Below are 12,382 nucleotides of genomic sequence, written 5' to 3' on the forward strand. Positions count from 1 at the left end.
ATTGTTTATTGAGTTACCCTAATCAATTGCATTTTCCTGAAAAGGAACTCGAGTCCATATACAAAGTATCTCCCTCTCCAACCTCAAAGAAGCTTTGTGTGATTTCCCCTTCTGCTGAAGTAAACAGTTATGCTGAGAGTTGCTGTTGCACTCTTGTTAGACACGGTTTCTCTTCTCGACTTCACAGCGTTGGTCAGGCATGGCCTATAATCCTGAGCAGTGGGGATCACCAATGAATAATTTTTTTAGTTCTTTCATGGTAAGTTCTAACCTAGGGGGGAAAAAAAATTCATCCCATACTAAAATGTATGTCTATCAGATTTAAGCAGCTATTTAAATCCTTTAGAATTCCAACAATAAACTGGACTTCTTAACTTGACATGTGTCTTCGACTCCAGGCTGCCAGCAATGCCCACACAGATGTTAACTTATCACAGAGCAGGCGAAGAAAGCTTTATGAAGCTGTGAGTTACATGACTATTTTCCCCAGCTCCAGAGAACCAGAGAGAAGACAGAGTGTAAAGAACTCTCTTTTTGCATTACTGGTTTTAAAGATGAAGGAATGTCATCATGAACCAAGGAATAAAGCTGGCTTCTAAGAAGCTGAAAAAGACCAAGGTTCACATTCTCCCCTATAGCGTCTAGAAAACTGCAATCCTATCAATGCCCCAACTGTAGCGCGGTAAGACTTGGGGCATATTTCTAACCAACAAAATATAAAACAATTTTTTTTTATTTTTATTGCTTAAAGTCACTAAGTTTGCAGCAATTTGCTGCAGCAGCAGTAGAAAACAAATACAATGTCTCAATTAACTCACAACTTGACAGGAAAAAAACATTTGAACAAAGGCCAGTTTGACTTTGCAATCAACTCACAGATACTTAATCATATATTATATGTTAAGGGGTGATTTGGGCATCATAATCAATGTTGATACAACTGATTTTGTTCCATGTCTCATAAGAAGTAGATTTTGTGAGTGAAGTTGGGACTTGAGAAGCAGTTTAATTTACATATGGGGAGAACCAGAGAAAACTGTCTACGGAGGAGAGAAACATGAACATAGAATCATCATTCTATATTTATTAATCATTTAACCTTGAACAAGCTACTTTATTTACCTAAGTGATAGTTTTAATAACAATGCAGTGAAGGTAATAATAAGTACATAGAATTTTGATATATATAAATAATTATGCATTATATGCATGTATTATTTGATATGAAAAACATGTAAGTATAGCTCTTGGAAAGAAATAAGTAGGTAAAAATACCAAAACCATAGGTCCTAGCCCTTAAAAGGTACTCAATAACTAAATTTATATTATTAGAATTACATGATATCTTTTCCTTCCTTGTAATCTCTTGGCTTTTCTGTCTGTCATTTGCAATGTTTATTAATTCATTTATTTAACATGCTTCATTATTTTATTCAACACATAATTATTAAGTTTATATTTTGTACCAAACAATGTCCTAGGTGCTCACAGTACCAGATTGTAATAAACAAAGTCCTGGAACTCAAGGAGTGTGCATATTCTAAAAGGGAATGGCAATAAATACACAAATGTATACAAATGTAAGTTAGAGTATTACAGAGTCCTCTTCCTTTGTTTTGTATATCTCTTTATCTTTCATTCTGCTAGTACTATGTCAACCAATTTAATATATTAAAACTTTGCAAAAACAAGAATTGATCTAGTATTTCTGAGAGAAGCAATGACTTTGATCAGAGTAGAAAAAAACATTTTTTTCCTGTATGTATTTAAGTGTATGTATTTAAATTGGGAAAGTAGCAGTTTATCCTAAAATAGGTTCATTCAAAAATGTGGAGTTTGGTTTGGTTAGTGTGCTAAAAGAATGTATAACACCACTGGAATTGGTGAAAATTATTTTTCCCTTAGTTGATAAATGGAAATACGAATTACTTTAAAATTTCCAGCGTCTATTTAATTTCATTTGGTATTGATTATAAGGCATATGTGAGCAGCACATTTTAAGAGTATCATTCCGTGGAGTGCTTGGGTACTCAGTTAAGCGTGGGATTCTATTTTGGCTCAGGTCATGATCTCAGTGCTGTAAGATCGAACTCCATGTCATAACAGGCTCTGCTGTCAGTGGAAAATCTGCTTGAGGTCCCTCTCTCCCTTTCCACAGCATGCTTGCTTGTGCTCTTTCTCAAATAATAAATAAATAAATCTTTACCAAAAAAAAAATCATTTCCTCAGATCCAATATATTTAGCTAATAATTATCAGCTCGCCATTTTAACCAAGAAGAATATGATAGATTGTCGGAATCTGCAATGCCTGGTTAGCTAAGACATGGTAAACACAATCCTCCTTGGGAGAGGCTGCTTGAAAAGCAAATAAGGAGGGACTGGAAGAGATTATGCTGAGTGAAATAAGTCAAGCAGAGAGAGTCAATTATCATATGGTTTCACTTATTTATGGAGCATAACAAATATCATGGAGGACAAGGGGTGTTAGAGAGGAGAAGGGAGTTGGGGTAAGTTGGAAGGGGAGGTGAATCATGAGAGACTATGGACTCTGAAAAACAATCTGAGGGGTTTGAAGTGGCAGGGGGGTGGGAGGTTGGGATACCAGGTGGTGGGTATTATAGAAGGCACGGATTGCATGGAGCACTGGGTGTGGTGAAAAAATAATGAATACTGTTTTTCTGAAAATAAATTAATTAATTTAAAAAAAAAATGAAAAAAAAAAAAAAGGAGTGGCCAGAAAATTGGGCCCCCTTTGAAGTTTCTGGAGTGAAACAGCCAGATCCTAATTGTGGCTCAACACTATCTCCCAGGGGACAAATGTTTAACTTAGGTTAGACATAAATCCTTAATAATCACCTACTTCCTGTCTACAGGTCATGAGCACAGTTGTAATCACACAGTGCCTGAACATGTCACTGCCCTAATTATTGAAATTTTACACTCCATTTTTAAAAAAATTATTAATTTTATTTTATTTTTATAAACATATAATGTATTTTTATCCCCAGGGGTACAGGTCTGTGAATCGCCAGGTTTACACACTTCACAGCACTCACCATAGCACATACCCTCCCCAATGTCCATAACCCCACTCCCTTCTCCCAACCCCCCTCCCCCCAGCAACCCTCAGTTTGTTTTGTGAGATTAAGAATCACTTATGGTTTATCTCCCTCCCAATCCCATCTTGTTTCATTTATTCTTCTCCTACCCCCTTAACCCCCCAAGTTGCATATCCACTTTCTCATATCAGGAAGATTATATGATAGTTGTCTTTCTCTGCTTGACTTATTTCGCTAAGCATGATACCCTCTAGTTCCATCCACGTCGTCGCAAATGGCGAGATTTTATTTCTTTTGATGGCTGCATAGCACTCCTTTTTAATCTTGATTCTTTGATGTAACAGTGACATGCATAATAAAAATGGAGGTAGAGTTTGACTTGGGGCCTTTTACCACTAGAGTGTTTGGTCCCCAAGCCCTCTGCTTTCTCCTACTTAGGCTTCTGGAGTAATCTTTTCATTTGCTGTCTCAGGGTTTTCTGGCGAAACCCAACAACAGGTGTGATAGGAAATGGGGAAAATGCCAAGCTAGGAAAAAAAAAAAAGTATCTTAGAGACAATGATCCAGTAAAATGGATAAAAAAGTAAGTGAAAACCAAATTGTATGTCACATAATTCACTGATGCCTCACAAGTCTATTAAGAATTTTGTGTTTTAATGCCTTTTCTAAAGGTACAGAAACTGTGACTCAGGGAACAATGGTTGTAAATGATAATATAAATATTAGACATCACCCCATTATTTTATTTAAAAATATGTTTTTCAAAACAGCACATATTGTAACATTAGTATCTCTCCTTAGGTAATAAAGGTGTTTGGGAAAAGTCTTTATTGGGTAAGATACACCTGTTGGAAGGGGATACAGTTTATATGCTATACTGTTCCTATTACACAGACATGTTTTTTTTTTTCAATTTTTATCACATTTGTAAGAGTTTAAAATGTGATGATTGAAATGTGATGATTAAACATGGGGCACCTGGTGACTCAGTGGGTTAAGCCTCTGCCCTTGGCTCAGGTCATGATCTCAGGGTCCTGGGATGGAGCCCCCGCAGGGCTGTCTACCCAGCAGGGAGCCTGTTTCCTCCTCTCTCTCTCTGCCTGCCTCTCTGCCTATTTGTGATCTCTGTCTGTCAAATGAATAAATAAAATCTTTAAAAAAAGAAAATTAATCATAATATGTAACTGAAGGCCTATCGCTTCCTACAATTAGAAATAAAATAATTTCTTAAAACTAATTATCTAAATTTTAGATAATTGCCTCTTTAGATAAATTTTGCCTTTAGATAAATTTCTGCCTCTGGAAATGCAGAGGATTGGGTAGCTGCTCTTCTTACAAGAGTGAAAAAAATGAATTTGGATTTCTCCAGAGTCAAACCCAATGTTCCAAGACTAAGTGCACTTAACAGAGTTGCTTGTTGAACTACTAATGCAAAAATATATAAAATCAAGAGGAGCAGCTTAGTCTTTCATATTAACATAAAGAGGAGAGGGAAATATTTATAGTCAGTCTAAGAAAGATTCAAATTTCTTCACTGTGCATTGATGAAATTAGTAGCTATTTGGGATTAATAGTTTGTTCTATTATTTAATGGCTGCCCAATATTCTTGTCTTGCGAAAAGAAAAATAAAACACAAATTAGGTATAAATTGTTTTGGTTTCCTAGTTTTAGAGTAGATATGATGTATTTTAGTTGAAATGTTCTCTTTATTTAAAGGAAAAAGTAAAAATCTCAAATTAAATTGTAATATAATTTAGGAAAAGTTGTTAAAGTGGTATCCATATAATTTTTAATAGAATTTTAATTTATAGAATTATAAAAGTAATAGCTTTGATATATTTTAGAATAGCATTTCATATCAGTCATTTTATAATTGAGCTATTGTCCCATGCTTGATTGTTAAGGAACCTAAAGTAACTATAGGCATGTATCAAAAGATTTAAAAACATATGTCTATTTTATATGTATCAAAAGCATGCACCAAAATAATTTAAAAGATCTTTTTCTTGCTGTCTTTCTTTATAAGTGGTTGCATAAAAGCATATATAATAATAAAGTTTGTTTCTTTCAGATGTGAGTAAAAACTCAAATATATATTTGTTATCATTAAGTATGAGAGAAAAAAAGGAAAATAATTACAAGCTTTGTTTCTTAAGATTTTTGTGTTAATGATATTCATCTGCCTAAGTTCACTGGTATATTTCAATATTTATTTTAATTAATATAAAATATATATGTATATATTTCTCTGTACATATGTAGCAATAAATTTATTATAAGAAATTAACTCATGCAATTATGTAGATTGTCAAGTCCCAAGATCTGCAGTTGGAAAGCTGGAGACCCAGGAGAACTGACAGCACATTCTAGTCTGAAAGTCTGCAGGCTCAAGACTCAGAAAGAGCTGAAGTTTTAGTCTGGATATGAAAACAGGAAAAAAAACTTATATTTCAGCTTGAAGGTAGTCTGACATAGTAATCTCAGTCTTGCTCAGTCTTTTTGTTCTATTCAGATCTTGAACTGATTGGATGAGGCCCATCCTCTTTAGGGAGAGCAATCTGATTTATTTGGTGTATTTTTTTAGATGTTAATCTCAATCAGAAATATTCTTACAGACACACCCAGAATAATGTTTGAGCCAATATCTGGACATACATGGCAGGCAAAATTAATCATCACATGCTTCATAATTTTTAGAGCAAAACCATCTTACCAGATTGTCTTGGTCACTTATGACCTCTATAACAAGAATACCATAAACTGGATGGATTAAATGACAAGTATTTACTTCTCACAATTTTGGAGGCTAGGAAGCACAAGTTCATGACACTAGCAGATATGGTGTATGGAGTCAGCCACCTTCTTGTATCCTCGCATGGGGAAAACAGAGTAAGAGCAATCTAGTCTCTTTCTCTTCTTCTGAGGACATTAATCCCATTCACAAGGATCTCACTCTCAAATCCTTATTACCTCCCAAAGGACTTATCTCCAAATACCATCAAATTGGGAATTAAGATGCAATATATGAATTTGGGGAAGACACAGATATCTAGTCCATATCAAAGATCAAAAAGCATACTAAAAATATATAGTAAAATAAAGTTTATTGGATTGATGCAAAAAGGACGGACTTATCTACATTTGGAATATAAAAAAACAAAAACAAACAACATTTATATTTAATTATATGCAAGACATATATAATTACAAATTTATATTTATTTATAATTGTATATAATCGTTTGATAGGGATAAGATTTAAAAATAAATGAATATATATATTTTTTTAGTGATTGGCATTACTGCAATTGAATAAATATTTGGAACACAATTAAGCTACACAGTTCTTTAGACGTCATTATAAAATGTATAGACAGACAAATATTTGCATATAAGAAATAAAATCATAATAGTATTATAATAAAATAGACATTAGGTCTAAATGAAGGAAATCTGCCTAAAATATATTAATATCTGAAATCATAGAGATAATGGTCACTAAGTCATATAAACTTAATGTGCTATTAACAAGTAATAATTATAAACATTATTTTAAAAAGAACATTTTGGCATGTATATGATGAAGTTGTAGTCTACTTTATATAATAAAAGTTCTAAAAAAACTACAGGAAAAAATAAACTGAATAAGAAAAATAAACCTGATTAAAAAGTAGACTTAAAACTTTGACACCTCAATAAAGAAGATATACAGGTGGCAAATAAGCACACAAAAAGTTGCTCTTCATCATATGCTATCAGGAAATTGCAAGTTAAAATAACAGTGAGATACTACTACATACCCATCAGAATGCCCAAATCCAGCACACTGACACCAGTAAAGGCTGTTGAGGATAGAGAGCAAGAACTTCATTCATTGTTGGTAATAATGCAAAACAGTAGAGACACTTTTTTAAAAATTTTGATTTCAATTTTTTATTTAATTCTAGTTAGTTAACATATATGGTAAAATTGGTTTCCACTGCAGAATTTAGTGATTCATTACTTTCACATAACACTCAGTGCTCATCACAAGTGCCCTGCTTAAGTAAGGTACAGACACTTTCAAAAACAGTTTGCTTGTTTCTTACAAAACTGAATATATTCTTACCAAGCAATCCAGCAATCTCACTCATTGGTATTTATCTAAAGGAACTGAAAACTTAGGGCCACACAAAACCTTTAGATGGATATTTATAGCAGCTTCATCCATAATTTCCAAAACCAGGAAGCAACCAAGATGTCCTTCAGTAAATGAATGGATAAACTGGTAGATCCAAGCAATAGAATATTATTCTGCAGTAAAAATAAATGAGCTAACAAGCCATGAAAACTCATGGAGGAAATGGAAATGCATATTAGTAAGTGAAACTGGCCAATCTGAAAAGTCTGCACACTCTATGATTCCTACTATATGATTCTGGGAAATGCAAAACTAAGGAGACAATAAAAAGATAAGTGGTTGCTCAGGGTTGGGAAAGAGGAATGAATAAACAGAACACAAGAGGATTTTTAGGGTATTGACAATACTCTATATGCAACCATAAGGATGGGTACATGCCATTATACATTTCTCCAAATTCCAAAGAATGCACAATACCAACAGTGAATCCTAAAGCGAGTTAGGGACTTTGAATGATTTTGATGTCTCAATGTAGGTTCATCGATTATAACTGAAGAAACACTTGGTAAGGGAGTTGAAAGTGAGGGAGTTTAAGCATGTGTGGGAGGCAGAGAGCATATTGGAAATCTCTACACCTTTCTATCAACGTTATTGTAAATGTAAAGTTATAGTTAAAACAATTCAAAACAGGGGCGCCTGGGTGGCTCAGTGGGTTAAAGTCTCTGTCATCAGCTCAGGTAATGATCTCAGGGTCCTGGGATCGAGTACCACATCTGGCTCTCTGCTTAGCAGGGAGCCTGCCTCCCCTTTGCTCTGCCTGCCTCTCTGCCTATTTATGATCGCTCTTTCTCTGTGAAATAAATAAATAAAATCTTTAAAAAAATTCAAAACAAAACAATAGTCCAATATAAAAGTGGAATGGTGACCAAGTCATTAAGAGAAAAACAAAAACAGAAGCAAACTTCATAGCTGGGGCACCTTGGTGGCTCAGTTCATCAAGCCTCCCATTCTTGATGTCCATTCAGATCATAATCTCAGCATCTTGAGATCAAGCTAGCTTGGGGTTCTGTGCTCAGCGGGGAGTCTGGTTGGGATTCTCTCTCTCCTTCTCCTCTGTTCCCCCTCCCCCTGCTCTCCTATGCATACATTCTCTATCTCATACAAATGAATTAATTAAAAAAATCCTTCATAGCCCAAACACACTTTAAAAATAAAATTGTAAAAGAAGTTTTAGAAACAAAGTTACCCATACAATTTTGGTGAGAGTATAAATTGAACAATTTTCTAAAGAGAAATAGAACTATATGTGCCATTCGGTAGGGAAATCCACCTTCTAAAATATATGTATGCTCTTTAGAAACTATCTAGTAATTATGGAGATGCATATACAAAATTATTTATAATATCAAGGGTCTCCAATTGCTCATGCAAACTGGGAAAATAGTTTAATAAGAAATTAGAATCTTATTTCTCCAGAATATCATTTGTACTGTGTCAACTTCCCACAAATTGAAGAAGATTATAAAAGATCAGCTATTTTTTAATAATTAAAAATTAAAGACCTATAATGATCCAGTAATTTATTTTAATTAAGTAAATTATGACCTGTTAAAATTAAGTCCTGTTAATCAATGCACAGTTATCATGTGTCTCTCAGTATGGTCAGCACCGTGCATCACCTGCATGGATCTATGTTATGTCCTCTGCAATTCTTTCAGTTTCTTTTTATGTGATTTTTCCATCTTGCTTCTAAATTTTCCATTCTTGCCTGCCCTAAATTTCTCTTAAATTCTAATATTTTTCCAGATTCTGGGGCATAACTTTGCTATTTCCTTTTCTTAGAAAATTATCTGTTTCATTTTCCTCTGACTAAATCTTCTTGATCATCTAGAATTGTTCCAATGTTCAATCATAATGAATGGTTATAGTCGCTTCTCCTAATGGGGAAATATATTTAATTAGTTATTAAAATCTCTGGTACTTGAAATACTCATTATATATTCAAATATAATTGGGTAATGAAAGACATTTGTTTCACATTATATATTTATAGCAGTTAGAGTTCAGTTCCTAATGTCAAGGACCATAGAAACTACATATGCATAACTGGGAACATAATTCAATATGGAAGAAATTGAGGATATGATGGCTTTCAAAATAGAATGGTTAGTCTGACTTTCTTGGTAACTAAAAAAATATTGTATCATTTAAGCCATCAAGTACTGCATTTGAATCTAATATCTCTCACATAACCTATATGAACTTTGAAATGTGCTTAATGTCCAATGACATCATTATCCTCACCTACAGTAGGAGAACATTAGCTCCTTTTGTGGGGGGGTGGTGGAGGGTGGTTGAAGGATATGGGTTTAAGAGATGGAAGAGGGAAAGCTGGTCTACCTAACCTACTTTTAGCTCTAATTAAATATGTTTATATTCTTACTCTGTTTACTATTTTTGTTGATATAAGCTGCTTCAAATCCTGTTAACTTTTAAAAATTCTTCTCTTTAGTTTATTCATATCCCTATGTTTATTTCCATTTTTAAGAAATACATTTGAAACTCCAGTATTTTATCACCTTCTATAAAACTTGCCCTTGGAGGCTGATGCAAAGACCAATTAATGGTTTCTTCTCTTTGAATTCTAGAGTGAAAGGGTCCAGGGATATTTGGATTAATAGTTTTCCTGGATTCTAGGTTTAGAGATTTTACCTTCCAGGTGGTTGATCTATTGTATTTGTTCTCTGGGGCTACCTCAAAATTTAGATGGATCATGCAATCCAATTCTGTAGTTTAGAGGACTAACTGACATCAAGATATTGGTAGGGTTTCTAGTTCCTTCTGAAGGGTGCAAAGGGGAATCTGTTCTATGCTTCTATTTTAATTTCTGGTAGTGTTAGACATTCACTGGTTTGTAGATAATATTCTCTCTGTCTCTTTATACCATCTTCCCATGTGTCTGCTATCTCTATATTTCCTTTTCTTATAAGGACAGCAAATTGGATTAGAGTTTAATCACTGCATCTTAACTTCATCATTTGAAAAATCTGTATTTCCAAATAAGGTCATAATAGCAGGTCCTAAGTGTCAGGACCTCATCTTTAAATGAAACCTCCAATTAGGCAGTTATACACACTCTAAAGTTATAGGTGATGCTGAAATACTGATTAAAGAAATGAAGTCTAATTTCACTTGAGCAGGACCAGGGATTTAATTATGTGAAAACCACTGTATAATAATGGTAGAATAGTGTTTTTACTTTTTCAAAGAGTATTTTTTTTCAATAACTAAATACACACACACACACACACACACACACACACACACACACACACACACAAATCCTGTGCTGGCCCATTAAAAAGAGTCCCAAAGGATTTTAGTGTATTTGAATCATAAAAAGTGGTATTCCACAACTGATTACCATTGAGTAACATAAATCAGAAAAGCACATCCATAAAATTGAAGAAGTGCCAAAAACATCTGGTAGTCACTATCAGAGAGCACAAGTAACTGAAACTTGAAGCAAAAAGATTGTGAAGAGAAAATAAACAAATTGCAGGGGGCCAGAATTATACTACTTTTTATGTTGGGGATTTTTTTTTCTTACATCTCAGAAAAAGGCATAAAGGCCTAGCAGAAAGCAGAAAACTTGAGTTTGAGATATTGTTATGGAGGAGACAAATTTTTGTTTCCAGAAGTAATAAGATATCCAAGATGTGAGAAACAGAAATCTTGGAGAAAAATGACCCAGAGAAGTGATCCCAGAATTCTGAGCGTGTTACTACTGTAGGTCACTGGTAAATCCTAGAAAGCATGGGGGCAAGAAGCCAAGATATCAATCAGAAAGAAATTGTTAAGTGACTAAAAGCTAAGACCTTTCAGTAGTCTTATGTTGCAGTGGAAGCAAAATTGGATTGTAAGATAAGTGAGGAGAAAGGACAGCAATAAACACCTCATGCATTCAATTGAGTCTTCTAAAGAGCTATGGCCTAAACTAAAAAACAAACCAGATAAAGACAAGCCTTACAGCACAGGCTCAAAAAATTGAGGTTTTTATTGAGACCCAGAAATACACCCTTACTCTAACTTCTTGCAAAGAGCAAGTTAATTCTTCCCTGAAGGAAAATAAAGCTATCTAGAGCTGCTTAACATTTTCATATACAGAGTATAATATGCAATAAAATATCCCCAGTATTAAAATGAGACAAAAATTGAAAGTCTAAAAACCAAGAATAAAATCTTATACATGAAACCGATCCACAGGTGACCCAGAAAATTAAGTCATCAGGCATGAAATTTAAAACAAATCTGATTAGTCCACTTAAATCTGCTCAAAACAATGAATAGCAATATTAGCAATTATACAAGATAAACTTAGAACTACATCTGCTATGTGAACATTTGGGGTGACTCCTGCTACTAAGCCAGCAGAGGTAGGACAATTGGCCGTGATCACTCTGTGTAGGTAGGTTAGCTTTTATGCAATGGGAACACAAAGTAATAATATTGCGGTTCATTGATGCAATTTGTGTTTTTCCCATGCCTGGCATTATTTGTAAATGATCAAGTATAACAAATAAAGTCTAGTGAGAATATGATAAACAGGGTATCAGATACGAATTTCTGAGTCAACCAAGTTGGCAAGCAAATTCTGATCAGCAGAAATGTTAACTAAATGGGAGGTGAAACTGCACTGGATAGTAGACATCCTATTTAAAAAAAAAATTTATTTATTTGTTTATTTGACACACTGAGAGATCACAAGTAGGCAGAGAGGCAGGCAGAGGCAGCCAGAGGGAGAGGGAAAAGCAGGCAAAGGCTTTAACCCACTGAGCCACCCAGGCACCCCTAGAAAATAGTATTAGTGATCATCTGTTATGCCCCCAGAACCAACTACAGCAACAGGACGTAAGGTTTCTCACATTAACCTTCCTTGGCTAACTTTTCCCAAAATTATAATTATATGGAATCTTAGTGAGACTTAACCTAAACACAGTAAAAAAAAAAAAAAAAAAGTTGTGAGAAGTAATTGAATCTGCGTGGTCCAAAGAGTTAGACTGTGTTGGGTACAATCATTCACCAGAGTGTCCTTTACCAAATGGCGTAGTCACTCCCCAATTTCAGTCACCGTTGGCTAATGAAATTTGCAGCTGCTCTCTTCTCCATAAAATTAGTAGAATGTTCTCCTTTGTAGTGCA

The sequence above is a fragment of the Mustela nivalis genome (assembly GCF_964662115.1).
Source record: "Mustela nivalis genome assembly, chromosome: 1".
Lineage (NCBI taxonomy): Eukaryota > Metazoa > Chordata > Mammalia > Carnivora > Mustelidae > Mustela > Mustela nivalis.